This window comes from Ochlerotatus camptorhynchus, unplaced genomic scaffold, assembly GCF_037179485.1.
Source record: "Ochlerotatus camptorhynchus isolate MF236.1 unplaced genomic scaffold, CSIRO-AGI_Acam_v1.1 ptg000137l, whole genome shotgun sequence".
Classification (NCBI taxonomy): Eukaryota; Metazoa; Arthropoda; class Insecta; order Diptera; family Culicidae; genus Ochlerotatus; species Ochlerotatus camptorhynchus.
In genome coordinates this window covers 2,126,956-2,153,915 of record NW_027040627.1, presented here as the reverse complement: position 1 = coordinate 2,153,915, position 26,960 = coordinate 2,126,956, and the positions used below count along the sequence as shown (strand labels likewise).

At 38.1% G+C, this 26,960-nt stretch overlaps 1 protein-coding gene and 1 non-coding gene across 2 annotated transcripts in view; both read right to left on the bottom strand.

Moving 5' to 3' along the window:
- Positions 1-26,960, bottom strand: part of LOC135700502 (uncharacterized) — a 430,325-nt gene that overhangs the window by 230 nt on the left and 403,135 nt on the right. The window lies entirely within an intron of this gene.
- On the bottom strand, positions 19,945-20,016 carry TRNAP-AGG (transfer RNA proline (anticodon AGG)). The gene has a single exon. It is a non-coding gene; the product is annotated as a tRNA-Pro (tRNA).

Here is a 26,960-nt window from a genome sequence, read left to right as displayed (position 1 = left end):
ATTGGCAATCAAAACAGATTTTCCACCACGCTGGCCTGATGGCTGACCGGTGTTAAAGAACGTGCTCTCGTCGTCGCCAGGGTGCAAAGTGCGCGGCAACAGGCACCCACCCAGCATAAGAAAGGAAAAGCATGCAAAAAAACTACTTAATACGCTTCAACAGATTCACGCGGAGCAGCATCATCAAAGGGGGATGCTTAAGAAATTCAATCAGGAACTTGACTTCTCCTCGTTCCGCCGGCCGACAGCAAAGCTTATTCCTCATGATGGAAAACATTTGACTTGTAGAACGCAACCGAAACGTCTTTTCTGATTGGAAGTGATGGATGTCCGAAGCAAGCAAATATTAGGAGGATCGATGCTATAAGGGGGAAAACAGTATCGCGATGAAGCTTGTTTGATCTCAACTTGCGATATGGCTACGGAATGGTGGTGGCATGCAGCTAGTGAGAAAAAAAAATAAAATAAAGGTGAACGCAGTTGTTGTTTGATGCGAACAGTTTAAAATGAAAATTGGTATAAGCTTAAAGAGGGATGTAACAACCCGTAAATGAATAAAGCTATAAAGGTACAGTGCCCGTTCGATTTTGGCCCTAAAACCGAAAAAATAGGTTGCTATCGAACGGATTTTGAAATAATGTATTTTTGCTCTTTGCGATTAAAATGTTTAATAAAAGATTAATTTTAATAATGTCTATGGCATGAAGATGACTCACGGTGGTCTTTAATCGACGAAATAATAAATTAAATTTCAAAATAAAACCGTTCGATTTCGGCTCGGTTCGGCTTCGGTTCGATAAAACCGACTACATTTTCGGGTTTGTTGTCATAACCGAACGGGTACTGTACAATAAAATTAATTGTAAGTATACAATAGAATGTATTGTATTTACAGTAAATCGTATTGTCTTCAACGATAACATTAGCATGTGAAAATCTACAATAGAAAAAGGGGGTTGTTAAGTATCTTAGATCATATAAAAAATCACTTTTCCGAACTTGAGCCATTTACCATTAATTGTAGTGTTTTTCTATTGTCTAAAATTCTTAGAAAGAATTTGAAGTAAGAAAAAGAAAGTAAAAAAAGTAAGAATTTCTTAATATATGGGACGTATTGAAGATCTATTGCAATAACAATATACTAATTTCACTTGTATGATGATGTATGCATGTAGATCGATTGTATTTTAATTTATGTTAATCGTAAGGTTATGGAACCTAAATATTAAGGGTAGAATTTGAATTTATTTTTGCATCACGTTATGGTGACTAACAACAACAAACAACGCAAACTGTCGTTATTAACATTTTGTGCATAAAGGATGTACATAATCATGTTCCCACTTAGGGCGTTTTGTCGTAGGATGGGTCGTTCTGGAGAATAATTTCTACATGCTTCAACACAGGAACGATTGAAAATCCACTCATTTTTGGTAAAAGTTGAGCAACTTTAAATTAGGGTAAAACATGGCTTCGCAGGCAGTGACTGATCCAGGCAGTTTTTTTTTCATTGACTTTTTACAGCACGTCCCTTAACTGAATGAACTCGGTTCGTTAGTGCTTTTTCTTCAATTTGAATTACTTTGTACGATGCAGTTAACTCATTTCAACAGATTATTCGTGAAATGAAACTTACAATCCCCAAAATGCATATTCACGAGAACATGTAAGAAGTCCATGGCGACCAGCAAATCCCTATTAGCAATTTCATGTTTTTTTCCAGGAATTTTAGAAATTTTCCCGATTGTGCGATATATATTTAAATTAAGCATAAATCTAAATCCGATAGAGCTGAAGAAATCAATAGGTTAAATTAGTCAATTCTATAGGGTTCTATAATTTAGAAAAATTTATGGGTTTTTCTGAGTACAACGAATTTTTTTTTTGAGCTTATAGACTTTCATCTCGATTTTCAAATCAAGATTTAAACAACATTTTAACTCCACTGTTTGACACTCAACTAACAAATTGACAGCTCGCTCCCATATAAAGTCCCACCGAGGGGCGCTAAGATGGTGATTTTTGCTTATGTAATGGAACTTATTTCAAATAGTTCCCGAATACAAAAATTAATAACACTTTGCGTGCCTAACGTCAAAATTTGCATAGATTTCAACATTCAATTAGCTCTAAAAACATAATTTCTCAATCATTTTCTTCACAACAAGTTGCATTTTGTCGGGAATCTATTGAAGTTTATGAATCCATCTGATATTCCTATTCCTGTTGGGGTCACTTTTGGTCGGCATTCGGCTTTACTGTTCTGTAATAAGTATACACACGATGAAAATCGTGTTTTTTCTCTCAACTGATGTAATTGGATCAATGGCAGCTATACCGACGGCTCACGATCACATTGGGCATCCCGGAAATGTTCCGGTGCCCCGGGGAAGTGGCCAATTCTCAACAAGAACCAAAACCTATCGTGCGACATAACAAACGTCATGATTTTACAAATCTTGGCCGGTAATAGTCTTATTGAGAGTCTATGGTTACATTAGCCCTCCCGGGCATGTCCTGGTGCCCCCGAAGAAGTGGCCAATTCTCGAAAAGAACCAAAACCCATCGTGCGACATATCAAAATTCATGATTTTACAATTCTTGGCAGGTAATGGCCTTATTGAGAGTCCATGGTCACTTTAGCCCTCCCGGGCATGTCCTGGTGCCCCCGGGGAAGTGGCCAATTCTCGAAAAGAACCAAAACCCATCGTGCGACATATCAAAATTCACGTTTTTACAAATCTTGGCCGGTAATGGCCTTACTGAGAGTTGACGGTCACACTAGCTCTCCCGGGAATGTTCCGGTGCACCCGGGCAAGAGGCCAATTCTCAACAAGAACCAAAACCCATCATGCGACATATCAAACTTCATGATTTTACAAATCTTGCCCAGTAATGGTCTTATTGAGAGTCCACGGTCTCACTCTAGCCCTTTCGGACATTTTCCGGTGCCCCGGAGAAGTAGTCAATTTTCGACAAGAGCCAAAACCCGTCGTGCGATATATCAAACTTCATGGTTTTTCAAAACTCGGCCGGTACTGTCATGTTGACCTTCCCGGATATGCTGCGGTGCCCTCGGGGAAGTGTCGAATTATTAGCTAGAACTAAAACCTGTCGTGCGACACATCAAGCTTCATATTTTTTTCAGATCTCGACCGGTAATGGTCTAATTGAGAGTTCACGGTCATATTGGCCATCCCGGACATGTCCCAGTGCCTCTGGCAATGTACCATTGCACAGTGGTCCAGAATGCAGATTTAGGTGGAATGATATGTTTTGAGCCTGAAATTGGAACTTTAGACTAAAAGTCTCTTCTACAAAGTTGTTCCTTATAGTTGTGCCCTCATTTTTATGACAATGAATTCTAGGGTGGTTCCTAATATCATTAAAATCAAAAATCTAACTTATTTTTTTGAATAAATTAAGGTATACATTCTTCGGCAAAGTCATAGCTGAGCTAATTTCAAGCAACTTTGTAGAAAACAACTTTTTTGTATCTCTTAAATTGGCCGATTTAGAGCTATTTTCTTGAATTGAGTTAGGGTGGCTCTAAAAAAACAGTTTTCTTATTTCGAATTTCTCCTAGGGTGATCCTGAAAAAAATAGTTTTTTAGCACTAACTTTTTTATCTGAAATTTCTCATGAAAGTCATCTTCTAGAGACTTTTAAAACTCTTTAAGACGAATGTTTGAAAGCGAAATTTGTTGTCTGTATCTCTTCTAATAAAAAAGATATACCCGAATGTAGTAAAAAATATGAATAAATTCAAATTGATTTTATACGAGTTTAAAAAATAACATACCTCCAATTTTATATTATATATTATTGAGAATAACATACGCCCTTTCAAATGCCGTAGAAAAACTTTTTTTTTGTTTGCCCTAACCAGAGATATTAACATTTGAAAAGTGCATATTTTTAGTATAAAAACGTCAATAACTCTTGATCGGCGAAAGATATTGACAAGCTTTGTGCGGCAAAAATTTGCGCCTTCTTAAGATCTAAAAGTTACTCAAAGACACCTTTGCTGAGAAATTCGAAATAAGAAAACTAGAGCAAAACAACTGTTTTTTTAGAGCCACCCTAACTCAATTCAAGAAAATAGCTCTAAATCGGCCAATTTATGAGATACAAAAAAGTTGTTTTCTACAAAGTTGCTTGAAATTAGCTCAGCTATGACTTTGCCGCAGTATGTATACCTTAATTTATTCAAAAAAATAAGTTAGATTTTTGATTTTAATGATATTAGGAACCACCCTAGAATTCATTGTCATAAAAATGAGGGCACAACTATAAGGAACAACTTTGTAGAAGAGACTTTTAGTCTAAAGTTTCAATTTCAGACTCAAAACATATCTTTCCACCTAAATCTGCATTCTGGACCACTGAGCATTGCCACAAGGAAATTATTAATTCTCGATATGAACCAAAAACCGAACATCAAACTTCAAGATTTAAAGAACCCAATGCTAAGACTGTAGGATTTTTCCTGCATCTTGAATTTGGTTCTGCGTTCGAAGTCTTCAAAATTTGTCTCTGACAATTCTCTCAGATCTTTAGAGGATTTTATTTGCTTGTTCTCAAGCATTTCCTTTAAAATCAGTTCCCATCTCAGAGTTCTTTTCAGCATACTTCAAAAATAAATTTGAGAGTACATTGAAAGTTTATTTATAGAAGTCCGAAAATTCTCTGCAGAACACTTCATAAAATTAATGAAATTCGTCCGTAAATTCTAAACTGTTAAACCCAAAATTCATAAGATTTTTAGCCGTAGGCTGATTCATCTCAATAGATTTTTGACGAATTCAAAATTTTTTCTAAGAATTAACTGAAACTCTCTTGAATTTTTTAATGCCCTTGAATTCTTCTTAAAATGTCCATGCAATTCACTTGTCATATATTTTGCTCAGAATTATCTTGGAGTTCTCCTCGGAAGAACTTCAGAAAATTCACTAGAGATTAACCTAGTTAACTAGAAATTAATTTCAAAATACCCTTGAAATTATCCTCGGAATTTCCTTAAAACACTTCTCATAATTCCTTTGGAATTGTACCTTTTCAATTCAATTCCCTTGGAATCCTATTCACAATTGCCATGAAAATTTTCACAAGCTTCTTAATAAAAAAATCTTAGAAGTTTGAAATCAAAATTGACTTGGAGTCAAAACTCTCTTAGAATTAATTCTAAAACTCCCTAGGACATTTTCTTTGAAATACCTTGGTGTTATTATTAGAATTCATTCTAAAATCTGCTTAAAAAATATATCTAAAATTATCTTCATTTGAAGAACTAATGACTGTATCCTGAAAATCTAGTCTAGGGTTTTGACATTTGCCCAAAATCTTTTTTTTTTCAAAGACAGGACAAATCTAATCTAATCTAATCCAACACCAACACAGCCAGTTCTTGAAAGCATCCTGGAAAATGATTGATATACTTCCATCATATTTCTTATCTATTGGATATACAGTGTATCTCAAAATTGAGCGTACACCTGAATGGACAACTTTTTGAAAGACTGTGAGTAGATAGATTTTTGAAATCTTGACTAGTGGTTGAACAACTATTTATTGATTTATCAGTAAAGCTTAGGACTTTATTCGCAGAGTATGTATGAAGTTTGAGTAATTTCAGTAAAACGGTCGATTTTCAACTTTTTTAATAGTGAGTGGATTTCAGTAAAATTAGCGGCATTTTAAAGATCTTTATTATGTCTACAGATTAGCAAAATTTCAATATGTTTGGCTCATTATGTTTCAAGAAAATGTGTTTTTTTTAGGAAATCTAGTTTTTTTCTAAAATAGCTCTAACTTCTTAGAGGGAAAGGAAAAGGAGAAAGACGTAGGGAAAAGGATTATATCTAGCGTTCAGAATCATAAGGGCCTAACTGCGAAGTTCGATTCTCTTGATCGATTTTCTCTTGTAGGGTAAAATGAAGATGAAAAAGAAGTATATTATGTAGTAAAATTGTAGTTATTGATTAATAGTTAAACGACTGTTACAGTTCATTCTAAAGAAAAAAAAATTCATTAAACTATCTAACATTTGAACATAACACAATTGTAAGTACACGACATTGAATTACATATGTGTGGTGCACATGTAAACGGAACCGGTGCACACTAGATTACCACGGGTGGGGTCCAGTTGTGGTTCGGATCGATCGGACAGAACGCTATTGATCTTCCTGTTGGCTCCAGGCAATGGCTAGAATGTGGACTGTATGGGAGCGATTATCAACAGCAGCGATCATGTGCTCCAGTGACAATGGACATGAGGATGAAATTATGCTCGTTTAGTGAAGTTTAATTAATTTATTTGATGTTTCTCATTCGACAGTTACAATAATAGTGATGCGCTTCGCGCGAAATGGTTTGATTTTAAACATTTTTTCTCTGTATTCGTACCACTGTATAAAGTAGACTTCTTCTTCTTGCGTGGAATTAATGATGCTGGGAGGAGTCTGCTTTGCTTCACAACCATGCAAATCGTTTATGGAGGGGAGTGTAGGGAAAATTAACACATCGATTGAACGTTCGGAACCGAACAATATACATGGAATTAAATATTAAAAAATAATAGACAACGATCGAAGAAAAACACACGAATTTGCAACACCATAAACAAATTATAATTGGACTAAACAATCTTAAAGCATATTTCCATAAAACAAACTGGGTTTGCTAAAAAGACGTCCAAAGGTCTATTATTGTCGTGTGCCGCAACATTGTTTAGGTACCAGAACCAAAAGAAGTTGGGATGAGCAGATTCCTGAACAGATCTACGATCGTTGGCATCGGTGGGTGAACCTATTTCTTTAAAATAAACTGTAACAATCGTTTAACTATTAATCAATGACTACAATTTTACTACATAAGATACATCTTTTTCATCTTCCTTTTACCCTACCATCTATCAATCATCCGTTAATCTACCAATGACGTCCAATAGCTTCCCCATGGAAACTGTAGTAGACGTTTGCAGACAGTTCAGACGGATAGCTGGCCAAGGTGGTTATGACTCGCGAGGTGTTAACTTTCGCCAACATTCCCCGCCCTGAATGTCTTCTCCAGCCTACCTCTTCTCAAAACATCGAGCACCGGTAAAATTGCAACCGGCCGTTGGAGTATTCCTTTGGCTGTCTGTACTTCTGCACTGTGTATCCTTCCGTCCTTTCCACGATACCTTTCCGCTAATCCAGCTGTTCTTAAGACCTTCATCCACTATGATGACCAAATCTCCTGGAGGCACTGGTTTGATGTCGTTGAACCACTTGGTTCGTCGATTGATGGTCGGCAGGTATCTTTTGATCCATTTCGTCCAGAATTGATCCACATGGACGTGATTCCAGTTTGAGCTGAGGGCTCTCCCTCCATCCGTTGGCATCTCGACTGGTTTCCCAACTCCGCTATAGCTCAGAAAGCAGGAAATGATTAGATGTTAGTGCTTCATCTTCCTGTGAATCTAGTATGTCAATGGTCGTGAATTGACAATGGACTCCACTTTCGTCAAGTATGTGCGAAACGTTTCTTCGTCAGGCTTCCGTGACGTGGAGAGAGTTTCTAAAACAGTCTTCACTGAATATATATGAGGTGCAGCGGGTGGTTGGAAATGCCACTGTGTGTCGTAGTTAGTAAACGTTCCCGCCAACCAATGAATTATGCTGTCAATCCCCTTCTTGAGTTCTCTACTTACTCCTACAAAATTCGTGCCCTGGTCGCTGTAGATGTCTTGAGGCGCAACCCTCCTTGAAATGAACCTCCTGATAGCCATCTTGCAAGATTCCGTCGACAGTGTGCTTGCCACTTCCAAATGCACAGCTCTCACCGTCAGGCATGTGAACAACATTACCCACCACTTGACGCTACTTCTTCCAATGCGAATCGAATATGGCCCACAGTAATCAACGCCCACGGAAGGGAACGGTCTAACGTACGGTGTGACTCTTACTACTGGCGATGGAGCCATACGAGGATTCATGGGAACAGCTCGATAGACATTACACCACGTACATTGCCTGGCAACCCTTCGAACAATCGATCTCAAAGTCCGTACCGTCGGTGATACGATTCTACTAGCAACTGGTTACATAATGGCTTCTCGACATAATAACTGGAAATTTTGTTGCTTCAGATACTTCCGGTGCTGCGCTTATTCTACCGTCGACTCTCAGCAATCCCGCTTCGTCCAGAAACGGAGCGGGCTAAACTTCTCCAGCTTAACTTGTTGCTATGGAGGAAGTGAACCGTTCTTCTGTATGTTTAGGATCGCATCCGGATATGTTTCCAGTTGTATTGACCACCGCAGAGTAGGTTCCGCTTTCCGTTGATCTTCCCGAGGTCCGGAACCTCCGTATGCGAATGATACACTTCTTTGTAGGCTCTCTATTCTTGAAAACCTACCGTAAGCGAACAGTTGTTCTGGTGCTTCACGATGGTGTGCATAAATTGGCCGTATTTCCTTTATGGAATCAGGACTAGGTAACGACTTGGATGGCCAAAACGCTTCTTCGCATTACAATTGACGAAAATGGTCCAGAGCTTGAGCCATTTCCCCTATATAAAAATGAATTTCTGTCTGTCCTTATATGTTCGGAAACTACTCCGATCGGTTGGCGTGAAAATTTGTATGGTTTTTGGGGCCGGGAAAGGTTCTTATGATGGTTCGAGACCCTCCCACCTCTGTAAGGGGAGGGGGGTAGGGGCTCCCATACAAATGAAATAGAAAATATAGCATCGGCGCATAAACTAAAGCTAATTTTGAATCCCGAGCAAGGCCAGGCACACTCAGCTAGTAACTAATAAATAATCGCGCAATAACAAATACGTTCGAATCGATTGACTACATAGAACCAAAAGGGATTTCTGAGAATTGAAAGGAATTCGTACTAGACATTTAAGGAATTTCTGTGAGCATTACTAGATAGTTCTTAGAACAAATCAGTGAGTATTCTAAAGAGAGTTCAAACGGATTCCTGAGGATAATTCCAAGGACATATTGGGAAGTAAATGTTGGGGATAATATCAAGAAAATTTACGGAATATTGTGAAGAGAACTCCAAGACTATTCTTATGTGAATTCTAATATAATTCTGAGAAGAATTCTCTGGGGAAAATTTGTAAGATTCTGAGGTTTAACAAAAATTTGGAGGCCTAAAATATTAACAAATTATTCAAGTTATATCGTAGAACCATTTTTTTGGAATCGTGGATTAACAGTACGTTGGCATTCTTTTAATTATTGTTATTTTTTTAAATTGGAAAAACACTGGTTTCGTATGATGAAGTATTTTTCAAATCTTGGACCCATTTGACTTAAAAACTCCTTCAGGCTTTTGGCGGTTGGTCTAATTTTTTTAATTCTGGTTACGCAGCACTTGATTTTCTAACTTATTAAAGTATAATGATGATGGTAATTACTAAAAAAATCCGAAGGAAATTTTTGGTGAAAATAAACTCAACAAACCTGAACAACCACCGTCAGAAGAAAAAATGTAAAACTTCGAATGCAGAACGAAACCTTCCACTTATAAAATTATTCCAAATCATCGTCCTAATCATGAAAGGATATCCATACTGGACATCCATTAGATCTTCAGCTAATCACACATCCAGCCATGGATTATATATAGATGAACGCCATTCTCTCATATAATTATCCACTCAATTAAACACATCGCTCGCCGAGCCTTCTTAATTTCACACCTTCCGGGGGCGTCGAAGATGATTATACTCGGAAGAACGAACAAAGCGTACCGGTTGAAACATATGTGGCAATCGTCTTATTATTTTCCTAGCATTTCTCCAGCATCAATAATATCTCTCTTCTGCCGCAAATCCATCGGCGTCGCCCATCTCCTCGCTCTCGCTAAAGTGCTAATATCGTTTAATTAGCAATTAATTAAGCTCGAATTGAAAAAAATAACAACTATTCAATTTTCCCGATCAATGACCAACAACCGTCCCCCCGCGCCCCTTTCGCCATAAGCACTTCATCGCCAAGCATTCGACCGACCATCGAATCGACGGAAATGCGCTTGCATAAGCCAGCAGCGCCATTTCACGATTAATTTTAATGGGAAATCTAATGATTAGAAGATTATTGTTGTTTGTAATTATTATGATTATATTTCGCCTGTTCTGTTGCTGCCACGGCTAGTGTAGGTGCTTCCAGCGCTAAAGTTGCAAATGGTGCATTAGCAGCTGAGCAGAAGCTGCAATTTCACTTCCTCAAATAATAACAATATAATTAGTCCTGCTGCCGGGGCTTGTTGTCTGATGTGTTTCCTAATCTAGTCTCTAACTAAAACTTCGACATCTTGCGGGGCCGCTGCTGGATGGATCAACGCCCGCCACGAGTGAGTCTCGCGGGGTGAAACGGGGTGTGACGGCTCAAAGCAACGGAACCGTTTATTGCTTAAGGATCGGGACGCACAAACATACAGTCCACAGTAGAGCAGGAGCCATTAATGTTTAAGAGGAGAGATGCACGCGTTTTACCGCCAAATGTTGACGCTCGCCGGCGGCACTGTTTGTCTGTATTTCGGACCGTGTTCGACCAAAGACCTGGGTTGCTACTTACCTGGACAGGGATGGAATTTGGATGGGCAGAGCTGCGATAAATGTGAATACATCACAGAACAGGCCCATAAGGATAAATGTAGAAGAGGGGGTTTAAAACTTACAAATCATTGGATTTTATTAGGTTACATGGGACATTGTGACGAATAAGGGAAGGGTGAGCTTAGCAAAAATCTTAACTTGATTCAAATTTGAATCAAAGGAAATTTTTTCAACCACATCTCGCACTTATTTTTTCCTTGATTTGTTTTCCGTCGATCTTGTTTTCCGTGCAGAGCACCAATGCTACCGACGCCAGGGAGGCAGCTCCCACACCTGGACCCTACCTATCGACCAACGGCTTTACTTCCTTTCCGAAGGAAGGCGTGATCAGAGATGTTATGCCTCAGAACATCCCGGCGGCGCCGACTGGGATTGAACCCAGGCCTGCTGGGGTGAGAAGTAATCACACTTACCACTACACCACCGGCGCCGCTATCTACTTAGCAAAGTCTTAAAAAAAAAAATCCTAAAATTCTGGTACGTAGGTTTTGATGATTTCAGACTTAATTACCGACCACGTCCAGCCCTCGGACCAAACTTTGGACTGGCCTGTTCTAGAGCTTAGAAAAACTATGAAAAAATAGATAAAGGTTTCAAAATCCCAACTTTTCAAGATTGAAATCTATGACAGAATTTCAGATCTCAATATTAAGAAAGTCTTCAAAATTCAGGCTTAAAAAAAACAAGATTCAGGGACTTTAATAATTTATCGAGTCCCCAGCTTGAACGAATTTTGAGAACATGTTCTTTTCATCAAAAAATCCTAAACCTAAACAATTGTATGAATCTTGCTTAGATGCCAAGCTAAAAAAAATATACGGCCCCTAATTAAATAATAAGATTCTGGGGCCTGAAAGAAACTTCAAGACCCTGAAGTAAGATACAAAATGTAAGGATACTATTTTACTTGCTAATGACCTATTCTGTAACTTGCTCTTGTATTCTACCGATTTTGGTCTTCCACGGTACCTCTTTAAGACCTCTTCTGAATACATCCTTGTATGCCAAGGTGGGGGATCAAATATTTGCAAATTTCAAGGAAAGTTTCATTAGTGGTTCCTAAACATAACAAGAACGCTGACGCTCATAAGGCCGGTGGTTCTCTTGGACCACGAGACCTTGACCATATTGATGTTGGTGTTTTCAAACGGAAGGTGTTGCGGACCGGAGTGCAGATCGATGACGGAACGTGGAGGAGGCGAATGAGCCACGAATTCCGTCTACTGGGAGAACCATCCATCGTCCACACTGCAAAAATTGGGCAACTACGGTGGGTTGGGCACGTCGTAAGAATGCCGGACGACGACACAGTGAAAACGGTTCTCGAAAGTGACCCAATTGGAATAAGAAAAAGAGGCGTGCAACGGCAAGGTGGATCGACTAAGTAGAAAGAGACATTCGGAGCCTTCACAGACTACGAGGCCATGAATCGAGTAGAGTAGAGACGACTTCTTCGGACATCAGAGGACATCAAGGCCTTCGCCTGATTGGTATGGGTTTTTTAGGAATCTTTGACAGAAAACAAAAGATCTAAGGACAAAAAGTCGAAGGACAAAATGTCGAATGTTTTAGTAACAATGGACAAAAGTTCGAATAGATAAAACGTCGACTGGAATGTTCAATAGTATTATCTGTCAATCATGCGCAGTATTAAAAGAAGGAGTAAACCCCATTTGTGAGAAAAACTTTCGAGCATAGATTGCTGAAAGTCTACTACTTACTTTATTCAGCATACAGTCAACTTTTAATTTGGATCGGATTGGAGGGGCCATCGAGATAGGGAGAGATCGACATTCAGAACAGTAATTTATTAGCCTACTAGATGCGTTTTAGATGACGGTTTAGCGTTTTAAAACCATTTTAATCTGTTTTGGTGGTCTAAAGGATTTGCTTTTCAAATTTATAGGGTAATTTTTTCTATGGACCGTTTTGGCAAGTTTTTGTTAGCGCCATTTTGTCGTTGTCAAAGATTAAGCCATTTGAATTTTTGAAGACTTTTTTGTAGCTTTAATATTAATTCTGAATTTATTGCGCATTTTGCAACAAAGTTCTTCGCAAATATTTTTATTCAGGCTTAAGACTAATCAGGAATGTTAGTAGATAGCTCCTGCTTTATAAATAAGAATTGGAAACTTTTCAAATGCATTACAAATACTGCTACAGGTACAGCAACTGTTAGAATCTAGATTTGGAATTTCATGATTGTTCACTGTTCTTTAACATACTAGAAAATAATTATTACTATGTGTAATCAATTGAAATAACAAAAACGTAAGAAGACCATATTTCCATCGGGCATTGAATCAATATCGTTTATACGCTGTGGTAATTGGAACGTTGAATCTGAAATTAAATTAAATCAAGAAAATGATTCAAACGTTGATGAACGATTCAAAACAAGTTCAACCGAGCTCCAGCCTGAAACATGCGCACATAATCGTTGCTAGAAGGTTTTTTATCTTTACTAGCGACAATTTTAGACACTGGCTAGTTCATCTCGGAGTTGCTAGAAGTGTCCTTTAAAAGCCCGAACACACTAGCACAAAGCACTATAGCAAACATTTTAAATTTTTCAGCAGTGGTTATAAAAACTAACTAATTTCCCACTGTTTTAACGTAGAACTACGTCTATTATTTCTATATGGGAGTACACTTTATGAAAACCTAAAATGGAACATGTAACGAAATTATGAAAGATTTTGAAAGTTAATAACTCAGCTGTTCCTGGACCAATTTCAATAATTTTATCACTAATCGATCAGAAATATTTCTACGCACCGTAGCAAAGCTTTTTTTTTTATTTTTTAACAAAAAGCAATTGAAAAAGTGGTAAATGTCAAGCATTGTCCAGAAGCGTCGACCAATTACGTACATGCAAATGCTGCTTCCCCAACACAGTCATCAGAGAGTCGTTAGTAGACGAAACAAGTCGAAGGGCATTCGCCTCTCTTCGGGCGTGTGCGAATAGGGAGGATTCAATTGCGTAACATTTTGAACAACACGCCCCCAACGACCCCACAAAATGCTCTCCAGAGTTGTAATCTTGTAACCAAACTTGCAAGCAGACTTTCAGTTTCGTTAATAACTCGACAGCAAACGTTGTTCTGGATGATAGAAGAACATAGCAGAAATAGTGCGAAATAGGCTAGTGAAGCCATGGTCATCAAAAGAGGCAATCGATGAAGATAATTGACTTTCACCCCTCTGCTTCTAAGCCCATTAATTCAGTCGTTGTCATAGCAATGGAAACTAGCATCGCACTGCTTTTGGTTCTTAGGTTACACTTGCTGGTTGCAATTCTGCTGAACGACATTTTCGAAGGACTACCAAAAAACATGAAACATTATTTTCTAGGGATGCCCAAAAGTCCAGTTATTCGATTTACGATTAATCGTAAAGATTTTTCAAGCTATTTGATTCAATATTTATCAAATTTTCATTTATTTGAGGGCGTAACCGGCCTTCCTTCTTATTTTTACTCGTTTGATTTAGCGCATTAGAGAAAATAAATAAAAGTACTCATTTATCTGAACAGGCATAGAGAGGAACCATGACGTGAAACAGCATCATAAATTCGCCGAAAAAATGTTAAGCGTCTTTCTGCTGAAGGTTAAGATTTACCAACTTGTTGAGAGAAGGAGTTTAACGAGAAAAAACTAAAAAGGGGAGGAGCTTTAACTGGATAGACACTAATATTCTGCGGTCTTCCAACCTGTCGCAGACAACAGTTCAACCCCTCTCCAGCAGCAGACGGGCCGAGACTCTTGCGAGTGCCCAATCATTGAACCGAAGAATATGGGATTGTCCGGTCCGAATTTGCAGATCCAGCTGCCTACACGTCATCATTATCTTCTAAAGGCTTTAAGCCTGTACTACCATCGGCCCGTTTCAGGGTTTCTGGGCAATCATAGTCATACTAAAGAGTATAAACAGAGAGAACCCCGCTTAAATTCCTATTCTTACACAAAAAAACATAAGCTCCTGCTGCAGTTAACAAATAACATTTACTATATAACACCACGTAGTCCTACGTCACTATTGCGTACAAGCCCATAGGGCTGCCCCTTGTATTTTTTGGAGCTTAAAAAACATGTTAAACCACCTTACGGTTTAAAAATGAACAAGGAGGTTCCATATTTTTTCGTGTGCAAAAATCTGGCAATTTGACATCGCTGCGTGGAATATAAATTGGGTGAAGCATTGTGCACTAATCTATGCGTACACATTGTACGGAGCTGAACATTTACGATCAGTCATGACCGTCAAGCAGTACAGTTTGGTTTTTACCGCTCTCTCAAGTTGTTCACTAGAGTTCGTTGCGATAGTGTTTGCGCTCTTTTTTCGCGGTGTTTGGTAAAGCATCACACGACCCCAGCATGTTGACACGACTGCTATTCCGGCCGGGAAACGATCCCGATCGGACACCGCCAGTACTCAGTTGGCATCGAAGAAGCTGTTGGCGAACAATCGTTACGCCATCCAGGAAAACGGCGTTGAACCGACGGTGGAAAAGAAGAAGAAAGTTCCACCATTCTTCTTAAAAGGATTCCCGGAAGGCTTGCGGGAGAAAATCTACTTTTACATCGGTAAAGGTCTCAAGTTCACCATGCGCCTATGCACTGAAAGCATCAAGCTGATGGTTCCAGCGATGAACCACTACAAGGCCGTCGAGGCGTTGTTGAAGCAGAAAAACGTGCAGTAGTTGTCCTACGATATTGAGGCGACCGAGCCGCTCAAGGTGGTCTTGTGTAGCTTTCCCGACATGGAAACAGTCACACTATCGGATGAATTGAAGCAACATGGAATCAAGCCGATCCAAATCTTCAAGATGAATCGTCATGACGCTTGACGTAAGTCAACCAGCTGTATCTGGTCCACCTGGAAAGGAATTCTACATGCTTGAAAGACCTTCAAAGCATTCGGACCCTTTCCACATCGTGGTGATTTGGAAACGTTACAAGCCAATACACCGGTGATTACACCGATGATTATATACATACATTAGCGTCTTGAGCCATGGATAACTTTGAAAAGTAGTCTTCAACAAAGTTGAAGCTGATACAATTTTATAAAAGCACAGCTATCAACTTTTTTTTTGTAGATAAATTCGGTGAATTGTTAGAACAAAAAGTTTGCTTTTCTTAAAGAGACGAACCATCCCAAGGTTGAAAGCCTCTACAATAAAGCAAAAAAGGTTTACTATTTCCATAGTATTTCCTATGCAAACTTCACAGTAGGCGCGTGTGAACTAGGATTGGGCGATCTTCAGAGAAAGATCGATCTTATATTTGGCTCTAGAATTGTTCCACTGATTAAATCGGTACCAAAAATCGATCTTATTGTTTTTATTTTAATTGACCTTTCTGAAGTTTATAACTCGCACACTTTAGTAATCCCATTTTCAAGTGTTTAGTTGGCTACCCTCACTTTCACTCTGCATGGAGATGAAAAACTACCCAAAATTAGGTACTTTTCCCTCAATTCCGGGGTTCAGCCCAATAACCCAAATTTGAGTAAATCGCATATTGTAGTTTCCATTTAACACCAGTAAAAAAACTACATGCTCTTAAAGTATATTCTATCCAAAATTAAGTTTAATTCACGTAAATTTGATGATATGCAATTTACACAGAAGTAACTTATTGGGCAGAACTATATCGTTGGGTCGAATCTCTCGTTCCTTTTTTGACACCAATAAACAGTGCAAGTGAGAGGCTGAACTATAAATTAAGTAAAAAGAACTTTTGGGTAGTATTTTTTATGCGCGTAGCTAAAAATTTTGGTTTGTTATTGTTGTCCTCACTTTCGGACCATCTCTTGCATATAGAATGGACGATACGCTTGTTAACGTTGGTACCCCAAGAAATTCTTTCCTTTATAATATTCAATTAAATGTGTCGTGACGGTAATGAGCAATCAGCAACAGGAGCGAGGTACAGAAAACCTTCAAATGTTGCTGTATTCGTAAATATCGGAAACGCAAATAGTGATCGCCCAAGTAACCATAGGCACGTTATTTCGCCTTTTTCGCTATATACGGGTCTCATCAGAGCTTGCAAACACTGGTAAAGCCGTTGTTCAGCTGAATATAGCCAAAAAGGCGCAATAACGTGCCTATGGTTACTTGGGGATGCTGTTATGTTCGTTAAGTTTACTAAGCAGTCTGAGGTGAGAGTAAATAGTTTTTTCGATGTTCATACAATAACACAATTTAACACCTATTATTTTTTGAAGATCGAAAAGATCGAAAGAAGAGATCGATTTTTTCGATCTTTTCGTGGACAAAGAATTGATCCGAAAAATCGGAAATCGGTATGAATAAGATCGATCTTTCAAAGATCGATACAAGATCGCCCAATTCTAGTGTGAACGAACGTGACGTTCTTTTTTTTTCTCGGTGTTTTTTATGCTTATTTGGTTATTAATCCGGTTAACATTTTCGAAGATTGCCATGAACGCGATTACCCGTTTCAAAAAAATCAAACCATCTATGCAGAAGAAGCCCTGCGAGAACTGAATACCATCTTCAAGGGAATACTGGCTGTACGTGATGCTTCTGTACTGACTGTGATTTGCCGCTGACATACGGTTTCGAAAACGAAGAGGAACCTTTATTGGAACCAAGATATTCTGTTCGTCGTATTCGCGTCAAGAAATTGCAAGTTTCTGGACCTGATAATTGGCTACCTTCACTCGGATCCAGCAATCGACTACAGCCGATTATCTTTGATCCCAAGCCGGAGGAAAACTACATTTGGACACTCCAAACTGGTTCTACATTGGACGGGACTAGTTTATGTTGATTCCCATCAAGCGAACCGTCTTTGATTGATTTGACTACAATGCAACAATAGCACGGATGCTTCCTGTGGATTCATTTGGACTAACTTGGTGAGATCGTATCTGATTTTATCTATTTAAACTAAAAAATAAATGTCTCTCTTAAATTTGACAAATTCTTAATGGAATTTTCTCCACGCATCCCATTTTTTGTGTCTTTGAAATCATCATTGAATGCCAAATGGATTGTCTGCACATTTTTGAGCATGTGGAGGAACATTACTGTAAATCATATATGTTAAAATATTATATGTATTATATACTGGGTTGGGGGGCAAGCCTAAGGGAATAAAATGATTTGTTGACTGGATGAGGGTTCGTGGATTTGCCAGTCCCTTGTCACGTGATTACAGATAGCCATCTGGTCGTTTTGTTTTCCAAAGGTCTTCAGTGAAGCTGAATAACCCTGCTGCAACAAACCATCAGGCAGAACTTTACAACCGGTAAAGTATCTGCAGACATTGGTAATCCTTGCCCTGATGGTGGGTTTCATACACATTACATCAGTATTTCCCATGCAAACTTCAACTGGTTTGTGCGCAGTCACTAAATGTGTTCAAATTTTGGGGGAAGATCAGGAACTGATTTGGAACCGTTTAAGAACTGTGGAGCGAAAATATCAAAATTTTGCATCAGTATAGTGGCCACTCTATAAATGAAATGGCAATACATACAACAGACTTTAAATTTATAACAGAATCTTAAATTTCCTGGTTGTGTGTGAATAGGATTTTATCAATAATCTGACAACCTCCAAAATTGAATTTAGTGCAAGTGACGCAATAGCGTGCACAAAATATTAAAGTTTTTAGGCACATATCAGGAAATGTTTGATAGGGGAAATGGCTCTAATGTGGCCTATGGATCTAAGATTAGGCCCATCGCTAAAAATCTGTTATTTATCAATTTTATCTAGATGAACGCGTCATTGGGACGGTATTAATGGATATTTTTGGTCGCTATTGAAAATTTAGTCGATTGCTGAATTTATGTATGGGCCCAAATTAGGGGGATTTAGGCCGACATTACATCCATTTCCCCTAGTAGGTGAAATAAATCGAAAGGACTGTAGATCTTTGCATAAACCCGATAACCTTCCAAAGACTCTTATTACCCCAGTGGCAACATCATTTCTCCTTGATCCACCCCTTATAATATATTCCCACATTGCTCACTACACTGTTTATTGTTATTATCGCCATTTCATCCCAATTATTGTCAAACCGTTTGTGCTAGGCCTAGAAAGCAACCGGACGAACGCGCGTACCAGACACACAGCAGATAGGTCCAGTCCGCTGATAATTGCGTATCACGTGAACAAACAGGACGCATAATGTTCGCCAAACACCTTTTGGAGTGCTTTCCTCTAGTTAGTGCTGCTGTTGTTGTATTACCATCTGGTCTTTGATTTGTTTAATTTGTGAGTCGCGCACTTCTCTCACTCAATGACCACTGACTATCATAAGGGTCGTAAGATGAAGATGCACTTCGCCGTCGTCGTCGTCGTCATCGTGGAGCGGATGAAGCGTTCCTACGATTTAAAAGCGTTCGGCGAATTGTTTTAAATATTTAAATGACGCAAATTTCAAGTAATTCTTGCAGTAATCGTTGCCTTAGGATTTGAATAATTTACCTCAATTTAAATATTTATAGCTTATTTTAAAGAGGTTATTTTACAGCAGCCCCAATTCATGATTAGGTTTGATTGAAGTTTGAAGTTTTACGCAATAAATCTTGGTTCATGGGTAAATCGGTTGCAAGTAAATGTTCTGCAATAAAAATCAATAGATTCATGCCAACCACTCATAAAAAGTTTAATCTTCCTTATGAGGAGAAGTTATCGGTGCAAAAGCGATTATAATGAACTGATAACAGGTCTATTCTGGCACCCAACCAAACACTCACTCACGTCCAGCCACTTAATCTCAGCTCGGGAACGATCTTTACACGCCAGCAAGCATAAGGTTCCGTTTCCTAGATGCATGCATACATGTATTACTCCTTGGGGAATCTTGGTTCGATTAATTTTCTCACTTCCGAATCTGGATGCGATAAATCTCCACAGGGAATATGGAGGATTGCAGAGCTACGATTTGCTGAAAAGACTTATTAAAATAGTTTGCTTCTTCACTTGGTAGGTACCTACGACTGCGACGTTTAGAGAAGTAGCAAAAAGCAGCTGGTGTTATATCTTCTGCTTCCCACTTAGCTAAATACTTCCGACCGAAGACGAACGACTAATTTCCAGTTGAGGACGTTGGAATCAGATGAAACTTTCTACGATGGTGAGGTATTGGGATGAAGGAGGAAGAATCTGTGCTTCAACAAAGTCATTAGTGGAATCGTTCCTGGGAAATTAAGTTCAAAGTTACACGTTCAAACATCTGTTAATGGTGCAACTGTTGATAGATCGCAAGATTCAACAAAACATACGAAAACCACTCACTTTGGCTGAAAAGATTTACCAAAAAAGATCGCGGTGGGCTCGTCCGGGATTTGAACCCGGGACCTCTCGCACCCTAAGCGAAAATCATACCCCTAGACCAACGAGCCCGTTGAAGATCACGGCCACTATTAGCGAGCACTTTGTGCGATGCTTTACTTGAGGTTTGCTTTTTGTTAATTTTTCTACAACACACGGCCATAGCGTGACTGATTGGTGATTGGTACATTCATCGTCGGTATGCGAACAAGCAGAAAGAATGGCACCAAACGAATGGAAGAGCGAAAAGTAGGCAAGCAGGAAAACATCCACTCTGATTAGGAGAATTTTGCGTCGTAGGTTAGGTTTATGGTTTTGGTAAATTATAGCGAATTTCTATTTGATTTAGTTCCAGCCTGGATCGGGTATCAATATTGGGTCTACTTGTTATCTGTTAAAAGTCAGTGTGAATGTTTATTTTTGTAACCTGGCTCGGGTTGAGCTCGGGTTCGCACACTCTTGCATAATAAACAAATTCCATATTTGGCAGTGCACTGTACACTGCAACAAGTTTTCACATATTATGTATTAGTAACGCACATAATGATTTTTATCTGAATATCACATGAAATAATAAATTCTATGTGAGTAGGGGAAACGCTCCTATAGTTGCGGTACGTTAGAAGCGATAGGTGCCAATAGTTGTGCATGGAGACTCAATACACAACTATAGGAACCAAACGCTTCTAACGTACCGCAACAGGGCGTCTACTCAATCCAAGGAATCAAATTCCCTGAGTTTTCCAGGTTTTTCCAGGTTGGATAAAAAAAAATTCCAGGTGCATACAAATTATACACATTATTATTTTATCTATTTATCCATCTGGAATCCCTTTTATGTACTTATTGATTTATGTTATTTTCGATAAAACGATATATCAAAATTTGATAACAATATGCTTTCAAAAACAACATATCATTTTGATAATATGTTTGAGTTCAACTCTGTTTGGAAGATCAAGACAGAATAAATCATGGTTTCACATGTCTAAAATCTCTTGAGGTCCGTTTAGACTATCTGATTTCTTGGTCTGACTTTGACCGCCGCCATAATGAAAAATCTGCTCGAATTTACTTTCGACACACTTTGTCAAACCCCCCTGTTTGCTGGTGTTCACACTGCTTGCACATGTCTAAAGAACTGCCAATTTAGATTTCAAAACAAAACTGTATCAGGAATCAAAAGTAAATACTTCCATCATTAATTACCGGAAAATTGCTCTAGTTTCGGCAGACGTATTTGCTTTTATTATTTTAAATAAAATGAGGAAGAGAAGGTGAACTTTGTGGAGTAGGAAATAGTTGCTCAGGAGGAACACCGGCAGGGATCTGGCTCATCTTGTCCATCAAGCGCTGCGATATGAAGATGAAAATGGATTTCAAAACTTCGCCAGGATGTCAATACCAACTTTAGACAAGCTAGTGGGAAAAGTTCTCACTAGATATACATGATTCCTTGAGTTCTGAAAATTTCTGTCAACAACTCAATTCTGCAAGGTCTTCAAACCTTCTGACGTCCCTGAAGTTTTGTTTCTGTTTTCCGGTAACATTTCTTTAAAGATCAACAATCTTTCCTGACAATCTGTAAATTTCTCGGTAGTTCTACAGATTTATTTGAAGCTCTGTGTGTTCTTCAGTAGTTCTGCAATTTTTCCTAAAAATCTACAAAGTTCCTGAATCCCTGGAGGTTTAAGATCCTTGAAGATCAACAATTTTCTGTGATGTTCACAAAATTTCTAATAATCTACAAACTTCTTGACAGTTCTGTAATTTTCTCTGCAGATTTTCATGATTCAATGAATATCTGCAAATATCTCTGAACATCTATACAATTTTCTAAAGAATTAAAAGATTATCTAGAATTTTTTGAGCTTTCCGGAAGTTTTAGGAAGTATTCTGAAGTTTTTCTAATTTTTCTGAAGCTGTGCAAATATCTCTAAAGATCAGCGAACTTACCTGAAGTTCTGTAAATGTCTTTCAAAATCCAAGAACCGCAGTAAAATTCTGAAAATTTATTTAAACATCTGCTAATTTTTCAGTAGATTTACGATCTATCCTCTGAACTTTTCTGAAGATCCGAAAATTTATTTCAAATTCTGTAAAGTTTTCTGAAGTACTGTATTTCTGCTCTAAAGATCTACGATCTGCCCTGAAGTTCAATAAATTTCACAGTAGATCTCCGAACTTTTCTTAAGTTCTTTAAATTTCTTTGTGGATTCTTGAACTAAAGATCGGCGAACTTTCCCGAAGATCTGTGAGTTTTGCTGAAGTTTTGCAATTTTTTTCTAAAAACGTACGAACTTTCTGACGTTCTACAGACTTCTCTTATGGTCTACGGACTTCTTTTAAGGTCTACGGACTTCTCTGAAGTTCTTTAGATCTACACAGCTAAAAAAAGTAGTGTAAATTTTCGTTACTATGATGCACATAAATGGAGCGTCATATATCATACAAGTTTAGATTATAGATCGTGTAAATTTATGAGACATGTCATGTAATATCCCATATATTGTATGCAACATTTCTTGCAAGTTGCTAGTTTACGTGAAAAGGAAGTTTACATGTATGAATGTTTGCATGCATAGATGTTTACATCGCCAGTAAAATTCAGAATTTTTTGGTGTGTATCTATTTCCGACTTCCATGGAGTTCTGCAAAATATTGTACTTTTGTACTTCGCTGCGATTTGTTTTTGGAATTGAGATGCTTTTCTGACATTTAACGAATTTTTCTGAAGATCTCACATTTGTGTGAAACTTTCTGTCAAATTCCTGCAAATATCTTTAAAGTTCTGTAAAGTTGTCTTAAGCTCCGTAGCTCTATTCCCAATATATACAAATAAAAACTTGAGGCTCAATAAATTTCTCAGTAGATCTGCAAACTTCTCTGATGTTTTGTAAATTCCTCTCGGGTTACCCTGAAGATTTGAAAATTTCGTTGAAGATTACCTCAAGTTGTCAAAATTTATCTGAAAATATTTGAGCTTCTTTGAAGTTTTAAATGTCTCTCTCAAAATTTTCCTGAAACCGTGTAAATATTTTTTTTTAAACCGCCGAACTTCCCTGAAGTTCTGCAATTTTTACTGAAGAGCCATTAACATTTCTGAGATTCTTGTGATTTTTTTCAGAAATCCTGTAATTTTTTTTCAAAGTTCTGTAACTTTGTTCTGAAGATCTACGAACTTTTCTGATGTTGAATAATGTTTCGAGGATCTCCAAACTTCTGTGAAATACTTTATATTTCACTGTAGATTCTTGGACTTGTCTGAAGTTATGCAAATTTCCCTGAAGATTTGCAAAATTTCGCTTATAGTTTTACAAATTGATTTGAAACTATTTTTGCTTGCTTGAAGTTTTGAAAATTTATTTGAACATTTATCTGAAGATCTACGACCTCTCTTGTGATGTTGTTTTTATGAATTTCTGTTAATTACTTTTAATTTGTTTGTAGTTCTGTTCTCAAGATCTACGAACTACCCTGAAGCTCAACAAATTTCTCAGTAGATCTCCGACCCTCTCTGAAGCTCAAAAAAAATTCTATGTAGGCTCTCAGACCTGCTGTCTGGCATGCTTATTCTTATACAATACATGCTTCGTATGCTTCCTTTTGCCAGTCTCTCTTTTTCGACTGTTTCCTTTTTACGACGATTTTGATCCTCCACATACAAATCAGCGAAGAGCGAGCGTGACAAGACTCTCTGAATGAACTTGTCTTGTTCGCACACGTTGTCTTAGATGTCAGATGCTTGTCAAATCCAGTGTCCTTAAGAAACGTTTCGAGAAACTGAACGAAAAACTTCTTTTGAATTACGAATGGAGTGATAATTGGAAAATTCTCTGAGTGGAACCAAAATTCCCTGAATATTCCAGGTTTTTCCAGAAAAAATAAAATTCCCTGTAAATTCCCGGTTTTCCAGGTTTTTCCAGGTAGTAGACACCCTGCGCAACTATAGGACCGTTTACCCTAATAGTGTAGATTTAATTGAACACATAAGGTTCATGCGATTTAGTGGTGCAATTTCCAATTATGGGATCACATGAAAGTTATGTGAAATTCACGTGGATATTTTCCACTGGTTATGTGATGAGTGTAGGTAATGTTGTCAAAGGTGTGATGGATAGTGGTTGAGCTTGAGTTGATTGTTGATTATTGCTGCTTTTTCCTCGTTCGACTGGTTTGTGGATAGACGGTGGACTTGGTTGATGAAATTTTTGGCGACGTTGAGTCTCATATTGATCCAAAATAAAAAAAAATACAAGAGACAGCCCTATGGGGTTGTAAGCAGTGGTGACGCAGGACTACGTGGTCTTATATAATAAATCTTATTTATTCACTGCAGTAGGAGCTTGTGTTTTTTTTTTGTGGGAGTAGGAATTTGAGCGGGGTTCTCTCTGTTTATACTCTTTAGCATGACGCGCTTGACATAGATGGCCCACACCGACTCACGAAGAGCACGAATAAACACTGTTTGGTGAGACCGGATGGAATTCAACTTTTAAATCTGTGTTAGGGAAATCGCTTTTCGCAGGCAATCGGTAATAATTTTAATTGTCATCATCATACGTAGAAATATTTCTGATCGATTGGTTTTAAAATTATTGAAATTGGTTCAGGGGAAGCTGAGTTGTTAACGTTCAAAGTCTTTCATAATTTTGTTACATGTTCCATTTTTAGTTTTCACAAAGTGTATCCCCATATCCCCTGTCATGTTTGGTAACACCGGCCTGAGTGGTAGTCCTTGCTTGTGCGCTTTCGGTTGTCCATATATGCGCGGACATACGGCTTTGTATGTTTTTAAGGACTGTGCTGTTCTGTTGTCAATGAGTTTTAGGTCATTGTGCCGTTTGACGAGGTTGTTGTTGCGTGATTGATTGCTTGATGTTGGATCCCTCCGCATGGGTTTGTACGTTTGCTGGTCGCCTACGAGGTCTAGCATTTTCTGTCGGTAGTCGTTTTCCTGGATGAGAACCGTTTTGTTTCCTTCATCCGACGGAATTATCAAGATATCAAAGTTTACCTTTACAAACCTCTTCGTGACTCGCTCAGCATGATTGAGGTTGTGTTTGCCCATGTTTCATATGGTGGATGTAGTTCGTAATTTGATTGTCTAGCTGTCAAATTTACATCAACGCAACGCAAACGGATTTAATGTAGGTGGCTCTTAAGAGTATCCAGAAGACAATTTCTAAAGTGGCGTTATGTAGAGAATGTCGAGACTTTCTTTTAATTTTTTATTTATTTAAAGCGGAAGCTTCACGAAGTCTAGAAATTTATTATAACTTTTTACAATGTTTCCTCACATTTGGAACATGCTGCCGCCTCCCGGTGAAATGTATAATTGTGTGATTTATTTTCCGTCGATCTTGTTTTCAATGCTACACCGACGTCAGGGAGGCAGCTCCTACAACTAACTATCGAACCATCAAAACTCATGGACCGGGGACCAACGGCTTTACTGCCCCGCTTGAACCCAGGCCCTTTGGAGTGAGAGGCAGTCACGCTTTCCACTACACCACCGGTGCCGCTAATGCATAAATAAATATATTGCTGAGTAATGATTGATTTTAAAATCATTTTGGCCATTTTTGCGTTTCAAAAGCGATTATTACGATTTAGCCTTTTTAAACCTCGCTTGGTATATTAGAGGCCGTTTTGAAGTTTAATCGATTCTAAATCGATTTTAAGACCAATTCAAACAAATTTGAAGTCACTGAACCGATTAGCGTTTTCAATGTGGTCACTGAACCGGGAAACCGGGAAAGCACCGGGAATCGGAAATTATAGAAAAACCGGGAGTTAGATAACAACCTTCAAATATGTTGATGTATACCTAAATTGATCGAATTCTGTTGACGATGCATCCCTTCTTCAGTTTTATTTGCCTTGTTCAATCTGGTTATGTAAAAGTGTCTGTACAGTCTGTGTGCGGCGCTTTGTTTTGGTTTTAGAAACCACTCATAGACATCTTACAGGGCTGGCAGTGGGTATGTGATGTAATAGTAGTGACTTTAGTGACTATAATAACGAAAATAGTGACCAAATAGTGACTTTCAAGCAATAATAAAGTGACCAATAGTGACATTTATTGATCGGAAAGACATGGTTCCAATCTTCCGTTGATTACGATTGCCATTTCATGTTCTAAAAAATAAGGTTTAAGGATCTCATAAATTTGGTCTCCAAAAATAAGTATGAATTGAATAAGCAAGAGAACGGTCCAATTCTAACTTCCATTTCCTCACTCTTTTGTCTACCTAAGTTGATATTAGATGTAATTGGCGAGTAAATCACAAAATTGAGGCACAGAGAAAAATGTTTAAATTCAAGGATTTGGACAAATTTTGACAATTTAGGACAGTACATTTTAAACATCTAGGGTATATATGAAGCGAAACGTTTAGCGACGTGAATAACTGCAGTCTAGAATTAAATGTAGATCTAAAATAGCCATGAGCATTCTAATAAACACATTGTGCTCTTCTTTGGAGCGCGCAATCTAAGTAAAAATCTCATTATTATGGAACGAGGAAAATTATCCCAGATGGAAAGATTACGAATAGGGGAAATGGCTCTAATGTTGGTCTAAAAATCTGCAATTTATCAATTTTACCTAGATGAACGCGTCATTGGGATGGTACTAATGGATATTTTGGTCGCTATTGAAAATTTAGTCGATTGCTGAACTTATGTATGGGCCCAAATTAGGGGGATTTCGGTCTATAAACATTGGCATTTGCCCCTATAAAACAAAATTTGAAAGCGTCTAGGACTTGAAATCTCGATCGTGAAAAATTAGAGAGTTTTGGACCATATTTTTTATTGCTGGGACTTAAACATCCTAGACAAGGAAATTAAGAAAATTGTGCAGCCTGCAATGATTTTCTTTATTTTGAACATTTTACCCCATTATTTTTGAACCCAATCCTTGAACATTTTAAATGCTCTTGAAACATAGAAAACATTGTATAACCATGGACATAATGTTTTTTCTTCAACAAGAACCAGGAAATTTGTT